The sequence below is a fragment of the Panthera onca genome, chromosome X (genome assembly GCF_046562875.1).
Source record: "Panthera onca isolate mPanOnc1 chromosome X, mPanOnc1 haplotype 2, whole genome shotgun sequence".
NCBI lineage: Eukaryota > Metazoa > Chordata > Mammalia > Carnivora > Felidae > Panthera > Panthera onca.
The window spans coordinates 21,945,974-21,962,526 of record NC_138357.1 but is presented as its reverse complement, the minus strand read 5'-3'; the positions used below and the strand labels follow the sequence as shown (position 1 = coordinate 21,962,526).

Below are 16,553 nucleotides of genomic sequence, written 5' to 3'. Positions count from 1 at the left end.
AATCCCAAGCAGACTCCACACTGTCAGTTCTGAGCCCAGCACAGGGCTGAACTCACCAACCACAGAACCATGACCTGAGCCGAAGTCAGACGCTTAACCCACTGAGCCACCCCAGTGTCCCTTAATAGTTCAGTTTTAAAAACAGCAAAAGTGAGGCTCAGAAAGGACTAGGTAACATGACCAAGGTCACACTTCCCATCAAAAATGGAGGCAGACCTTTTTTCAGGCAGCAGGGATGATGGCGGACATTCAGACAGAGAGTGCCTATCAAAAGCAGCTGACCATCTTTCAAAATAGGAAGAGGGTCCTGCTTGGAGACTCTGGAAAAAAGAAGCTCCCACAATATTACAAACACATTGGTCTGGGTTTCAAGACGCTCAAGGCCTTTAAGGGCACCTATACAGACAAGAAGTGACCCTTCACTGGTAATGTCTCTGAGGGCAGATTGTATCTGGTGTGGTGACCAAGATGAAGACGCAGAAGACCACTGTCATCCACCAAGACTACTTCCACTACATCTGAAAATACAACTGCTTCGAGAAATGCCACAAGAACATGTCTATACACCTCTCCCATTTCAGGGACCTCCAGATTGGTAACAGTGTCACAGTGGGTGGCTGCCAGCCCTTGAGTAAGACTGAGCGCTTCAAATGCTTAAGGTCAGCAAGGCTGCCAGCACCAAAAAGCAACTCCAGAAGTTCTGAGACTAGATATCTGCTCATACCTCTAAACAAAATAAAGTGATTTTCCTAAGCAGATTAAAAAAAGAAAAGAAAAGAAGGGGCGCCTGGGTGGCTCAGTCAGTTAACTGTCCAACTTTGGCTCAGGTCATGATCTCACAGTCTGTGAGTTCAAGCCCCGCGTCGGGCTCTGTGCTGTCAGCTCAGAGCCTGGAGCCTGCTTCAGATTCTGTGTCTCCCTCTCTCTCTGCCCCTCCCCCGATCATGCTCTGTCTCTCTCACTCTCAAAAATGAATAAATGTTAAAAAACTAAAAAATAAATAAAAAAGAAGAAGAAGAGAGGCAGAACTCAAACCCAGGCCTGTGTGCCTTTGATCTCAAAGCCTGCGCCTTTCCCACTGTCCCATGCTGGTGATCATTTGCTCAGATCCCTAGCCCAAGGTTTGCTCACAACACCCAACTTTGAATGTTCAGAACCTCTGTGATGCCCCTTCAACAAAAGCTTCCCAGGTCTGTGACCCATCCCCCTCAGGGTCTCAATCTGAAGCAAAGCTCCATCTAATAAGTGAATTCTAACTTTCTGGGCCAAGTCTGCACCAAAATAGTTACAACTTGAGCTCCTGTGGCCAGATATGGAGGAAGCGTACATGGAATAGGAGGCTTCCAGCTCTGTTGATGAAGGAGGCTGTCTCTATTCCTGTACCTCAAAGGGCCTACTGTTGTCAGAGAGTTCCTGGATCCAGACCTGGAGTGGTCATGTCATGGTCCCTGCCCCATAAATATACACTTGCTCTCAGCTTACACATAATGTAAGTCTGGGTTCTTATCTCAGGGTGTTGATTCATTCACATGTTTATTCAAACATTTATGGGAAGTCAATCCTGAGTACCTCATAGATGGCAGGCCCATGGCCAGGGACTTAACACCAGGCCCACCCTATTCTTTTCTATGGTAGGGTCTGTTCATTTTTTTAAATTTTATTTGAGACACAGAGAGAGAGAGAAAGAGAAAAAGAGAGAGAGTATGTGTGTTGTGTGTGTGTGTGTGTGTGCGCACGCACACACATGAGCAGGGGAGGGGCAAAGAGAGGGAAACAGAGACTCCCAAGCAGGCTCTGGGCCGTCAGCCCTGAGCCCGATGCACGGCTCAATCCCATAACCCTGGGATCATACCCTGAGCCGAAATCAAGAGTCAGATGCTCCACCAACTGAGCCACCCAGGTGCACCTGGTATGGTCTCTTCATCTCTAAGTTCCCAGTAAGCTGGGTTAGCCCATATGCCTAAATAATATTGCTGGGTTTTTCTCCCCAAAATACATCTATAACAAATATCTCTCCATAACTGAGGCCCAGAGGTTGGCAGCAAATGGGACGTGATTGCTAATGGGTATAGAGTCTCTTTATGATGAAAATCTTCTATAATGGATTGTGGTGATGGATACAACTCTGTGAGTATACCAAAAGCCACAGAACTGTATACTTTGAGTGTATAATTGAGTGAACTGTATGGCATTGAACTAAATCGAATTAAACTGTTATTTAAAACAAACAAGCAAACAAAAATGAGGCCCAGAGAGGGGCAGCAGTTCACTCAAGACCATGTGCAAGTTGACAGAGCAGCTCAGGCCAGACTCCAGGTCTTCTGATTTCTGATTTTGAGGCTCTTACCTTCTATCAGAGTCCTCACAACCCTAAGCAAGGATAAATGCTGAGGTTCAGTGATTGTGCAAAGCTGGGCCAGCCTCATGCAGGAGGGCTGGTGGCTGGACCTTAAGCAATAAGGTAGGCAGTAGAAAATGCCGTAGGCCAGGGACTTTCATTTAGGTCTGCCATGAGCATCACCAAGTGCCTGCCCCTCTCTGGACCCCACTGTCCCCATCTGTGAAGTGAAGTGAATGAGTTTGGTGGTCCCTTGCAAAAGGCTATACCAGCTCTGACCCTCTCAGGTTCTTTTTTTTTATTTAACTTTCTAATGTTTCTGACCCTCTCAGGTTCTTTTTTTTTATTTAACTTTTAAATGTTTATTTATTTTTGAGAGAGAGAGAGGGAGAGAGACAGAGTGCAAGTGGGGAGGGACAGAAAGAGGGAGACACAGAATCCGAAGCAGGCTCCAGGGTCCTAGCTGTCAGCACAGAGCCCAATGCGGGGCTCGAACTCACAGACTGTGAGATCATGACCTGAGCTGAAGTCGGACGCTTAACTGACTGAGCCACCCAGGCGCCCGTTACCCTCCGAGGTTCTAATTATAAAGTACTGCAAGATGCAACAGAATGGCGTGTCAGATATGTGCTTCTTCTCCAAGAGCTGCAGGAGGTCTTGGACACAATTAGGTGTTCCAAGTGATGCTCTTCACTGATAGTGATGACCAAGACGTTCCTGTGAGAGTCAGATTCTCTCAGACAATTCTACTGCTGAGTTTCTGCATGGGAGGTGGGTAGCTTGGTCCTGATTTCCCCCCACCAGCAGTGTTAGGTGGGAGAATAAGCCATCCTAGAGACCCAATGATCATGTCCTTTGGAGATATCAGGCACCAGGTTCTTGGCCTCGTGCCCAGGCAGCCCCACCTTGTGCTGAGCTTGCCTCCTTGGTGGAGGGAGTGATTGCTGATGGTCTAGCCCCTGCTGGACAGGATGTTTCCACATCAAACCCCACTTCCTGCAGCTAGGCCTGGGCTCCGGTTCCCCCCTTCTCCTGCCATCTGGTCGCCTGCCCTCTGCCCCCTCCCCTTGCTGGGTGTTTACAGGCTGTCTTATCAGCCTGGAGAATCTGTGCCTCACCCAGTCGGCTGCCCCGCCCCGCCCAGCCCAGACAGTCTGCCCAGGGCCCTACCTGCCCGTGGTTTCGCCATTGCAGGCACATGAGTCTGGAACCCCCTTACACCCCTGGCAGGCAGGGGGTGTGGATGAAGTCTTGCTGCCTGCCAGAGTGAAACCTGAATATTCATAGTGCTTTATCCACCTTGCCCAAGCTGGGGGAGGGCAAGCATTCTTTGTATATTGTCATCATCTCTATCTGCAGGCTATGGGGACAGGAATGAGGTGCTTGGGTCACTGAGAAGGATAACTTTGGCCTGGAGGCCTTGACGGCTCTTCTGTTCTCCACCAAGAAGAGATGAGCACGGGCAACACCAGGCTCTGAGAGTACCCGCATGTTTTCTTTTTTCTAACTGAGGAGAACTGTAAACGCTCCAAGCTAAAGGTGGGACAGAATGAGGGGTCATAGGCTGAACCCGGTGAAGGAAGGAAGGCTGGGGAATCTGTACGTATGGCCTTAGCCAATCCATGCTGACATCAGAGTTTCATAAGGCCCACACTGTCTCTATCCTACCCTGGGATCTGCTCACCCACTAAAGGCTAAGATAAGGCCAGGGCTAACTAAGCACTGAGTAAGCCCAACAGCTTTCCCTGGGAACATAAGGGCTTAGATTCTTCCATCAAATAAGTTTGAACCAAAGAGGGGGACAGGGATGGGGACAGCAGACAAATGAACAAGCTGCAGGTGATGGATATGCCTTCCAGAACTTTGGGCTAAGATCCCAAAAGTTCAAGTTCTGACCTGTCCATAAGCAGGTCTCACAGGGACACAGCCTGCTTGGTAAAGCTGACCAAGCCCCACAGTAGGAATCAAAGCCACAGTCCAAATCCAGCTCATCTTTCAGGAGCTTTCATGTTGTTTGCTGATAAATCTATTAAAATATACTTAGGCAGGGGCACCTGGGTGGCTCAGTGGGTTAAGCGTCTGACTCCTGGTTTCGGCTCAGGTCATGATCTCACAGTTCATCAGTTCGAACCCTGTGTCTGGCTCTGCACTAAGCGCAGAGCCTGCTTGGGATTTTCTCTCTACCTCTCTGCCTCTCCCTCATTTGCTCTCTCTCTCTCTCTCTCTCTCTCTCTCTCTCTCTCAAAAGTAAATAAATAAACAGTAAAAAAAATAGATTTAGGCAGTAGATTGCAACATTCTCACTTAAGATAAAATGCCATACTTCAAAGAAATTTATGCGACTGTGTCCTTCTAGGCCCCTGGGATAGAATTCAATAGTTTGGGGCGCTTGGGTGGGAAAGTTTGGAAAGACTCTGCTAAGGCAATTTTGCCATTAATGGACTATGTAACCACAGGCATGTCAAGTCATGTGGCTCTCACAGACTTGGGCCTCCTACCCTGCTCTGCACTATAGATCTCATGCTGCCCAGCACTCTTCTGACTGACCATGGTAGCAGTCAAGACTCCACAAACCACCATCCCATCTCCCCAGGAATGACTTCCCCACCACTCTGAAAAATCACAAACCATTTCGTGTCAATGTGTTAATGGGTGACATTAGGTTAATGTGTCACCTCTCTCCTTAACACATTTCCCTTTAAAAAGCCATCTGGAGTTACCCTACCCTAACCTAAAGAGTGGCTCTGGGGCAATAGTGGGGGCAGGTGAGCCAGGCAGGTATTTCTTGATGGCGCTGCCTCCTCTCACACCATTAGCCGTGGAGCAATCCGGCCTTCACCATCTACTCCCCACGCCTGTGGTCCATGTGAGGAAACTGTATAGAGTTGATGTGAAAGCCTTAGAAAGACTAACAACCAGGCCTGGTGCAACAGAAAGCCCACTTGACTGGGAGTGAGGAAGAGTAAGTCCTAGTCACGGCTCTGCCTCTGCCTAGCTCCTCCCTCAGCCTTTGAGCCGGCACCAACTCCTACTCCAGGGCACACATTTAGATCAATGGCTGTGGCCATACCAGCTGTACTCCACAAAGCTTTACAGTCCAAACTCATCTGCTTGGTTTCCAAAGGTCCTTCACAGTCTGACTCCACCCTACCTACTCAGCCTTGTTTCCCATGATTTCCCAACTCAAGCCTGGGCTTCAAGCCCAGTGGTCTCCTCATGGTCCCCTGAGGGAACATTCCAGGCTCATTCACGGAGTTTCTCAGGCTTGCCATGCCCTTGCTGCTCTGTTTTGGTTAATCAAATAATGCCCATCCAGCAAGGTCCCACCCAAGCTCCCCAAACACATGGAGCTGTTGATACCCTGAGAACTAGACTGCACACCTATGGAGCCCCCTTTTCTAGATGCTAGCCCAAATTCGACCACAGGAGCTCTTAATGCCACACAGGCTTGAACAACTCTTTAATAATTTCATGTGTGTATCTTGTTTCCCCAATAGGCAGTCAAATCCATGGAACCAACGCCTAGCTCATCTTCTCCTGATTCTAGCACAGGCCTGGGCATTCGTGAATTAAGTTCATGTGAAGTCTCTTCAAGTGAGATCTCTAAAATAGAGAACCCGGGTCCTGACTGATCTGAGAGCCACGATCTATTTAGGAATAGAGTTGGGGGACAAAGGTCTCCAGTCTCAAACATTACTTGTCCTCTCTTGCTCCATGAGTCTGTTTAGGGAAACACACGCTAGCTAGAGTCATTTATTCCAAGCTGCATCAAGAAGGCGGTTGGTGATCAATCAGATCATCACCAAAGCATTCTCTCTTTGTACAAAACCACAGTGTTTCCACCCTGGGCATATTGGGTGCTGATCTGATCACTGGACCCTCTGGAAAGATTTCATGATTCTGGATCAGGTCTAAGACCTAAAATGATTCAGAAGAACAGGGAGTGAGGATAACTATATGAAGACAAACTTTTCTGTGTTGTTTTTTTTTTAAAAACAGTGGGGGTTTTTTTTGTAATTTTTTTAATGCTTATTTATTTTTGAGAGAGAGAGAAACAGAGTGCGAGCAGGGGAGGGGCAGAGAGAGATGGAGACACAGAATCCGAAGCAGGCTCCAGGCTCTGAGCTGTCAGCACACAGCCCGACGCGGGGCTCAAACTCACAAACCATGAAATCATGACTGGAGCCAAAGTCGGATGCTCAACTGACTGAGCCACCCAGGCGCCCCAAGACAAGCTTTTCTTAAAAAATGTTTATTTATTTTTGAGAGAGAGGGTGGTGAGGGGCAGAGAGAGAAGGGAACAGAGGATCTGAAGCAGGCTCTTGCTGACAGCAGCAAGCCCAATGTGGGGCTTGAGCTCATGAACTGTGAGATCATGACCTAAGCTGAAGTTGGACGCTTAACCAACTGAGCCATCCACATGCCCCAAAGACAAGTTTTTTTTTTAGAAGAGGCCTTATGTTGTCCAGACAGAAAAGGTGGAGAAGGAATATGATTGGCATCTACAAAATGATGTATGGAGCAGATAATCATGGGCCCAGTCCCCAAAAATGGTTTGTAAATGAAGGGCAAATAAATAGTCCTATTTTGCAAATACATAAGTTTGTGAACTATGGAACTCTTTAGTTGAAGAATATCAATGAAAAGATCAAGCATCTTCTTTTTTTTTTAAATTTATCTACTTATTTTGAGAGAGAGACAGGGAGAGAGAGAGGGAGGGGCAGAGAGAGACAATCCCAAGCAGGCTCTGCACTGTCAGTGCAGAGCCCAACATGGGCCTCGAACTCACAAGCCACGAGATCATGACCTGAGCCGAAATCAAGAGTTGTACACTTAACCAACTGAGCCACCCAGGCACCCCTAAGCATCTTTTAAATGACAGTTACATCAGGGTCATCCATGGTTATAAAACAAGATCACAAAAGCACAACCAAACATATCTGTTATAACAATTACTGTAAATAGGGTAAATTCAAGTGTTAAAAGAAAACGATATTGACAATCTCATTCTAAACTTCACATGGAATTGCAAAATAATTAAAATAAGCAAACACAACTTTGAAAAAGAACAAAGTTGGAAGGCTAACACTACATGATGACAAAAATGATTACAAAGTTAAATTAATAAAAAAAATTGGGGGGCGCCTGGGTGGCGCAGTCGGTTAAGCGTCCGACTTCAGCCAGGTCACGATCTCGCGGTCCGTGAGTTCGAGCCCCGTGTCAGGCTCTGGGCTGATGGCTCGGAGCCTGGAGCCTGTTTCCGATTCTGTGTCTCCCTCTCTCTCTCTGCCCCTCCCCCGTTCATGCTCTGTCTCTCTCTGTCCCAAAAATAAATAAAAAACGTTGAAAAAAAAAATTGGCATTGGTGTAAAGATAAATAAATAGATCAATCAGTGGAACAGAATACAGAGTCCGGAAATAAGCCTACATATATAATGACAGCTGCAGTAGCCTAACAAGAGCTTTTTCAACAAATGGTACTAGAGTGATTGGATATCTATATGTAAAAAGAGAAAAAATAAATTTGGATTCAAACCTCTTGCCACATAGAAAAATTCACTCAAAATGGATCGAAAGACCAAAATGTAAAACCTAAAACTATAGAACTTATAGAAGAAAACATAAGACAAAATATGTGACCTACGGCTAGGTGAAGAGTTCTTAGATACAACACCAATAGCATGATCCATAAAAATAAAAATTGATTAGTAGGACTTCATCAATATTAAAACCTTCTGCTCTTGGGGAGTGTGGGTGGCTCAGTCGGTTAAGCGTCCGACTTCGGCTCAGGTCATGATCTTGCAGTTTGTGAGTTTGAGACCCATGTCGGGCTCTGTGCTGATAGCTTGGAGCCTGGAGCCTGCTTTAGATTCTGTGCCTCCTTCTCTCTCTCTCACTCTGCCCCTCCCTGCTCACACTCTGTATCTCTCTCCTTCAAAAGTAAATAAACATTAAAAAGATTTTATAAAAATTAAAAAAAAATTCTCTTCAAAAGACGCTGTGAAGAGAATGAAAAGGCAAGCCAGGGACTCGGGGTGGGGGGCGGGGTGGGAATCTTTACTAAGCATGCATCATCTGATAAAGGTCTTGTATCTAGAATGTATAAAGAACTGTCAAAACTCTAACACGAAAAACAAATCAATTTTCAAATGGGCAAAAGATTCAAACAGATACGTCACCAAAGAAGATATATTGGTGACACATAAGTATATAAAAAGATGTTCAACCTCATCCATCATTAGGGAAATACAAATTAAAACCACAATGAGATACCACTGCACATCTATTAGAATGGCTAAAATTAAAAAGACTCGCCAAGTGTTGGTGAGGGTGCGGAGCAACCAGAACTCATACACTGCTGGTGGGCATATAAAATGGTGCAACCACTTTGGAAAACAGACAGTTTCTTAAGAAGTTGAACCTACAACTATTGCATGATCTAGCCATTCCAGTCCTAGGTATTCAACCAAGAGAAAAGGACATATATACAGCTATACGAAGATTTGTACACAGATGTTCATAGCAGCTTTGTTTGTAATAGCCCAACACGAGGAGTGGGGAGGGAGGGGAAGCCACCAAATGTCTGTTGACCAATGAATAGATAAACGATGTATGGTATGTCCATACAATGTGATGTTATTTAGCAATAAAAAGGAATGAAATACTTATGTATATAACAACATGGACATGCTGACTGAAAGAAGCCATACAAAAGGAGAGAACATGCTACATGATTCCATTTATATAGAACTCCAGAAGATGCAAACTGTTACAATGAGTCATAAATAAGCCCTGGAGCTCTAATGCACAGTATAGTGAATATAGGTAACAATATTGTATTGTAATTATCAAACTTGTTGGGAGACTAAAGTCTCTTACTCCTACACAGTCTTGAATTGCTCTTTAATCACTAAAAAAAAAGGGTAATGATGTAACGATAGAAGTGCTAATTATCATTACAATGGCAACCATATTACAATATGCAAATAGCCCACTATGGGGCTAAGTGCATGTGTATTACTAAAGTTCTAGAATTGGGTTTAGATCCTTCAGAGCAGGGGGCTGGGTCTGCTGTGTTTGGGTTATTTTTTTTTTAACATTTATTTATTTTTAAGAAAGAAAGAGACAGAGCATGAGCAGGGATAGGGGCAGAGAGAGAGAGAGGAAGACACAGAATCCAAAGCAGGCTCCAGGCTCTGAGCTGTCAGCACAGAGCCCGATGTGGGGCTCGAACTCACAGACTGTGAGATCATGACCTGAGCTGAAGTCAGACGCTTAACCCACTGAGCCACCCAGGCGCCCCGGGTTTGTTTTTTGTTTTTTTGTTTTTTTAGGATCAGAGTGGCGCCAAGAAACTGGTCACCTAATGTAACAGACAGGTGTTTTCTGGGCATGGATTCTCACAGAATCAACACAGCTGAACTAGCCTGTTTTATCCTCTGGGGGCAACATGGGAAAAAAGACTGATTATCTCCTAAATCTATGTCTAAGTACCTCCTTGCTATCAGGTCATCAGGAATTTGGGGAGGTTAAGACTAATTGCCCACTCTCCCATCCCCCAAGGCCTAGCAGTTCTAAACCTGAGGGGTGGAGACAAAGGCACTGAGTAAGTGGCTCAGGAGTGGTCCATGGGTGGTCTAATTTATCCTGGGCAAACACGATCCACTTAATAGCAGATGGAACCTCCAAGGTACTTTCTGGGAGGCCTCTGGAATGGAGATGGCACTCAGCACCCTGGGAATTCTTCTGGGCAAAGGCAGTGCCCCAGCTCCAACCCAAGGCCTCTGGGCATTAGCCCCAAATGGATGCATAATCTAATTCTAGTAAAAGGAGGGAGAAAGTGAGCAGCGGTTGGCCAGTTGGCTCCCAGAATTCATCACTCAGCAGGGTAATAATAACAAACCGATGGTTGCTAAATACTTGCCAGGGATGGAATATGAGGCCTTCTCTCAGAGGAACTAACTTAACTCTTATTCCCACAGCCAATGATACTCAAGATGAAAGTGGCAAAGAGATAAAGATGGCAATGTGAATAAAGACACTAAAGACTTGCTTTTTGCTCTTCACAGCACTACCGACTGCCACATGGAAAGACTGTATGTTGCACACACACGTCTTCTTCCGTATCCCCTCCTTCTCCAGTGTGATGGCAGAGCTAACAAAGGGTTAGCAGAAAGATACGGGAAATCTCCATCTCAGTTTTAGGAATGGGTATGGCAGGCCCTGCCAGTACTGCCAGAGAAGCGATGGATCCCTGGAGTTGGCAGAGTCAAGGGTGTGTGAAGGGGTAAGTGACAACAAGCACAGCATCAGCCACAGGAATAATAGCAGCTAACACCTATCCTATTGGGCAGGAACTATGGGCCAGACACCATGCTGAGCACTTCACATGCCTTATCTCATTTAATCCACATTCTAACCCTGGCAGGTGGGCACCAGGACCCAGAGTGGTTAAGTGACTAGCCCAAACTCACACAGTCAGTAAGTGGCAGGTCTGGAATATGGACACAGAGAGCCTGTGCTCTTCCCCCTTCTAGACGACACGCTTCACTGGAAGTACATTGGGTTAGCCTGGAAGAAGAAAGGAAGCTTCTGGAAGGGCAGGTGAACTGAGAAGCAGGAAGTACCAGCACTGGGACAATAAAATGGTCCATCAAGAAGGTGGGAACCTAAGGCAAAGCTTGCTCAACCCAGGCAGGCTGCTTAACCTCTTTCTTCTTGTTGGTTCAAGAAACGTTCCAGTACTTTCCCTTACAGACCCTCCTGCATGAAACACCTTTCCCTGAGCCTCCTTCTCCTCTGATAGAAGGCTGGAGTCTCTGCCAAGAAACTCACCTTAGAACATGATTTCCCAGCCAAGAACTCAGGGCACTCTGGTGTGTCCCTGTGGTGTTGCCATGTGCTGGGAGGGGGCAGGGAAAGAGGGCAGTGACAGAGAAAAAAATGATGCGGGGGAGGGGGGATGTGTGTGTCTGGGTGTTTTTCTCCAGTTAAACCCAACAAGAGCCAAGTTCCTCTCTACACTCACTGATGGGAGACACAGAAGCAGCAGAACAAATATATGGCTAGTCCTTGCCCTTGTCTGCATGGTCTGGGCAGAAACCTGTGGGACTCTCTAGACTCTTCGGTTCCCAAGCTGGCTGAGGAAATGAAAATCTCTGTCTTCCACCTGAACCTCCAGGCTTCCAGAGAAATCCCAGAACTCCTGGGAAAGGTGGGACCCAACCAGGCCAAGCCTGCTGTGAACACTACTGGTGTGTCAATCTTCCCGTGCATTTGGTGCCTTCTACCTCTCTTCCCCTCTTTTCCCCAGGGTGTGTGTGTGTGTGTGAGTGTGTGTGTGTGTGTGTGTGTGTGTGTGTGTGTGTTGGTGGGGGTGGGGTAGCTCAAAACAAAATCCCTTCAGGTTGGGTGGCAAGGAAGCCTGCCTACCCTTTGTGTCTTATCAGTACACGCTGGGCTCCCAGTCTGGGTCGGCCACTTTCTATCTCTTCTTGGAGGGGAGATCAGAGGTTTGCTCCGAGCCACCCACACCCCCTGACCTGGTCTTTTGTGTGACATGCATTTGCCAAACAATTATCCAGACTTCGAAGGTCAGTCCGTTGGCCAGGGGAGACAGAGAAAGGCGTCTTTTCTCCCTTTTCTGCCCAGCCAAATCTCCCCCACGCCGACCCCTCCTGCTTCAAGGTCTAGCTGGATTTGAGCCTCGGACCTCACAAAGCCTTCCCTCCCCCCTCCAACTGCCCACCTCAGAGCTCTGGCCGCCTCTGGCCCCTGCTCTGAGGAGCACAATTAGCACCTGACCAGTCGCGGTCCAGGCTACTTGTCCTCGCCTCTGATCATTTCAGCGTCTTAGTCATCTTTACACCACCACCTCCTCTGCTGTCTCCTTCACAGTGCCTAGCACAGGTTGGGCACACAGTACGTGTTAATAGATGGCTGTTGAATTGAAACTCGGCAGCCCCTATGAGGTCAGAACCCTCACGAGCACCCCGACCAGCAGTTCCTTGGCAACCAGCGCCGGGGCCTGAGCTATAGGGCATTACTGGTGTGGCCACTATTACAGACCATGTGAGGCTCAGCAGCCAGAGATTTGCAGGCGGGTTGGTGTTGATGAGAAAAGCCTCTGACCTCTAGGAAAGCGCCCATAGGATTCTGGGTACCTCGGATGAGTTTCCTTTCTCCCCTGCAGAACTAGTTTTCAGTCTGAGAACCACAAAGGAAATAAATTGGCAGCGAAGCCAGAAACCTCTTTGCAGCTTAGAAATCCTGGAGAGATAACCAAGCCCAGGTTGGGGTCAGGCCCAAGCTTGAGGACAGAAGGCTGCTGGAGGCCCTTCCCAGCTCAGCAGGAGATCTCTGGGAGGTGCATGGCAGGGGACTAGAGGGGTGTTTGGGGGTGGCCCTAAGTAATGCCATCCTGCCCTGGAACCCAACAAATCAGGCCACTGAATGCTCAACACCTGCAGCCCATGAAGGAAGCAGGTCTCCCTTGCCCCATCATTCATCCAAATCCCAAGGCAATTCAGGTGATGCATCCAGACCAGAACCCAGCCAGGGTTCCCTGGCAAGGAGAAGCCTCCAAGTCTGGGGCGCCTGGCTCCTCACACTAGCTCAGATATTCGAGGCTGGCTTTGGATTATGCATACTTGTATAGATGAGCTAGCCACTCTCCCTGGCTCCCTCTCACACCCCACACCCCACATCCCAACTCCGGCCTGCAACAGAAGGTATACACAATCCTGGAAGGCATGTGGTGTCTTCTTCACCTCCATATTTTCCTCACTGCCACTTCATTGATGCCTGCTACCATGACTGGCTCTCTGCAAATGTTTGCTGAGTGGAATCTCAGTTTTAGGCACTGTATTAGAAAACACCATAATGCTAATTCATGCTCACTATGTGCCATATGCTGTTCTAATAAGCAGCTTATGTGTATTGATGTACTTGATCTTCAGAGCATCCTTATGAAGTAGGGCTCATTTGAAAGATGAGGAAACAGAGGCATACAATTGATTGGGATCGCGTAGCTAGTAAATAACAAAGCTGGGTTTTATTTATTTATTTATTTATTTATTTATTTATTTTAAGTTTATTTACTTATTTTGAGAGAGAGGGAGAGAGAGAGAGCGCACGCAAGCGCGGAAGGGGCAGAGAGAAAGAGAGTCCCAAGCAGGCTCCGCACCACCAGTGCAGAATAGAGCCCAACACAGGGCTTTAACTCATGAAAACCACGAGATCATGACCTGAGCTAAAGTCAGACACTTAACCAGCAGAGCCAGCCAGGCGCCCCCAAAGCTGGGTTTTAGACCCAGACAGTCTGGCTCTAGGGATGGAAGATAAAATGAGAAAGTTGGGGGCTGCGGGGTGGGGAGTGGCAAGGCCCAAGGCCAAGCTTAGGAGCAGGGATTTCCCTGGGAAAGCAATCCCATCAGCCTGCGCCTGGCTGGGCCTCTTCAGAGACAAAAGCCCTGAATTTTGCAGGCTTGGGACATATTGGATATTCTATCAATCAGGCCTATGAATGACAGACCACAGCACCCTCATGTTTAGATCCCAATTTAGAGAAGACAGAAGCCACTGAGCCACCACTTAGCACTAGGCAGGGGGAGAGTGGATTTCAGGCCCCCAGCTTGTCCAGGGTGGGCACCAGTTCCTGAGCAACCACCGAGCAAACAGTGTAGCAGTGGGAGGAATGCCAGACATAGTTGCAAACAAGCCACTCCTTCGGCTCACAGCTAGAGGCTGGGTGAGGGTGGCAACATGGAGCCTGCTCAACACCACCCCCCCCCCCAAACATCCCAGGTTTTGAATCGAACCCAGCCCCAGAAATAACCCACATGCAAGGCAGCCTCTTCCCCACACAAGTCCTCCAAGATAGTTAAGTCCTTCACTTAACTCAAGACAGCTCCCCCACTAAGCTGTTCCTGCTCTGGGTCCACTGAATCAATGGTTGAGAAAGTAACTAACTGCTATAACCATGTAACTGCGTGGAGGGATTTGCATTCTTGCCGGGCATACGTGTTCCCTAGGCATTTTTAGTGCCAAAGTGTCCTGTCTCCCCAAAGGGGAGAGCTAGATCTGTTCCCTTCAACCCCGTCCAACCTGGCACTCAGGCTAGGGGTCAGCTTGCAGGGGGTGAGTGCCCGATGGGCGTGCCCACCAGCTGCTGGGGCCAAGCAGTGGTGGCTCAGGCCCTGGGGTGGTGACCTCACTTCCGCTCCTACCTCCCCACCTCCCTAGCACTCCTCCCATTTGAGGCCCCACCAGGCCAAAATCAAGAAGTCCAAGGTTAACTGTTCCTCCCCACTTTAAGAGCTAATTAAAATGATTAGCTACAATGAACTGTCAAACATTAACCAGAAGAAGCTGCAGGACCAGACAGGCCTCTATCTGGGGTACAGGGATGAGGGGCAGGACTCAAACTGCCATCAAATCCCATGGCTGGGGTGTTGGGTGGGGGGAGCCAGGGAGAACCTGGCTGAGCTGAGGTACCAAGGGGTCAGAAGGTGACTCTGGTGAGGAAGGCCATGTCCCTACACGCAGTCATGAGGAAATGGCAGCAGAGTTATGGTGCGGTGGAGGGACCAGAAATTCATAAAGCGGCTACCGCCTCATTAGTTCCCCAAAGCAAGGCGCTTGCCGGTATGGCACCCCACGCTGTGTATCTGCTCAATCCCCTTGCCGGCAGAAGAGGAAGGAACACAGAGGCGGGAGAAACCGGGAGAGCGGGAACGCGGGAGCGGGAGGGCTGGCGGCTTGCTCACACGGAAACTCTGGTCTCTGCCAAGAGGTCTCTATTTTGGCGATCCAATTATCCAAGTCATAGGTGTGTGTGTGTGTGTGTGTGTGTGTGTGTGTGTGTGTGTGTGTGTTACTCTAAGGCGCCTGGCCCCAGAGGCCCCAGGGGCCGGCTGCCGATCAATCTGGCAGCCTAGCCACTGTGCGGTCTGACCTCCCGCCCTCGAGCCTCGAGCTTTTGGGGGGCTGCTGTCTCGATCGGCCTTGTCAGGGAACCCGGGCTGCCCGGGTCGCGGGAAAACTGCCCCCCCGGCCGCCGGAAAACCGGCCCCCCGCCCTGACTGGGGAATTCGATTCCGTTTCTAACCCCGGCTCAGAAGCCCGGGTTCCCCAACACACACGCGGTGGGGCGAGGCAAGGGCGAGACTCAACACGCCAGGGCTCTCCCACCATTCCCTGGGCCCCCAACTCTACACGCAGGGGCCCCAGCGCCCCCGATCCCGCCCCCTCGGGCAAACTTTTCGAGGTCCCCGATGGCTCGAAGAACTGGCGCCATCGACGTACCTGAGGCCGAGTGGGCTCGGTCGCCGGGCTGGGATCGGTCGCTATGGTCCCCTCCCCGCTCCGGGGGCCCAGAGGAGGGTCCCCACGCCCGCCAGCTCGCCTTCTCCTCTCAGAAGCCAGCCGGGCCGGTGGCGCCGGGACCTCGGCGCCGGCGAAAGGAGAAGTGGAAGTTGAGCGCGGCGCCCGGTCGGTCCCCGCGGCCGCCGGGGCCACCGTCCCCCTCCCTCCTTCCCTCCCTCTTTCCTCCCTGCCCGCCTGCCCCCGCGGCCCCGCGCCCGTGACTCACCTCGGCGCCGGGGCAGGCTGGTCCGGGCGGGCGAGGCACAGGGCTCTCCCACACGTCGCGCCGCCAATGGCAAGTTGGAGGGCGAGATGCAAATACCAGGTGAGACGCCGGCGCCCCTGATAAAACGACTCCGGGGGGCGGGGTGGAGTGCGGGGGGGAGCTGGGTGGCCGCCGGGGAGGGCCAGGCCGAGGGAGGGGGCAGCGGGGGCGCCCGGGGAGGGGGCGCGAGCCGGCGGAGACCTGCACTGAGACACCCGAGCGAAAGGGGAAATTGCACTAGAAACACACACGTCCCCGCAGGCGGCGGCTGGGGCGGGCGCGGAGGAGGCAGGGCGGGAGGGAGGGAAGAGCCGGAGGGAGGGACCGACGGGAGGGACCGCGGGCGGGCGGGGTGGGTGAGGGAGCGAGGGAGGGACGAGGCGTCTTGGTGGAAACAGCGCCCCTCCACTCCCGGCCCGCCGCGGTCGCCAGCACGGCAGGGGGAGCCGTGCCAGGGGCCCGCGCGGCCTCTCCTTCCCCTAGCGGCTCGCTCGCCCCCGGGGACCTCGAGAGCAGGGCCCCTGCAGAGCCCGTATTGCCCGCCCCTGCCTTGGCCAGTGCCCCTAAGTCGGCTAGCGCGTGGCG

At 50.0% G+C, this 16,553-nt stretch overlaps 1 protein-coding gene and 1 pseudogene across 3 annotated transcripts in view; one reads left to right on the top strand and one right to left on the bottom strand.

Annotated features, from left to right (window-relative positions):
- ELF4 (E74 like ETS transcription factor 4) overlaps positions 1 to 16,248 on the bottom strand; it is a 42,351-nt gene extending 26,103 nt beyond the window's left edge. Inside the window, exon 1 of one of the 3 annotated variants that reach the window (XM_081792738.1) lies at positions 15,930 to 16,248. The gene's annotated coding sequence lies outside the window, so the exon portion shown is untranslated. The other 2 variants (XM_081792740.1, XM_081792739.1) reach the window with 2 other exon arrangements.
- Positions 239 to 704, top strand: LOC145713917 (small ribosomal subunit protein uS17 pseudogene; annotated as a pseudogene).
- Positions 16,249 to 16,553: the final 305 nt, after the last annotated feature.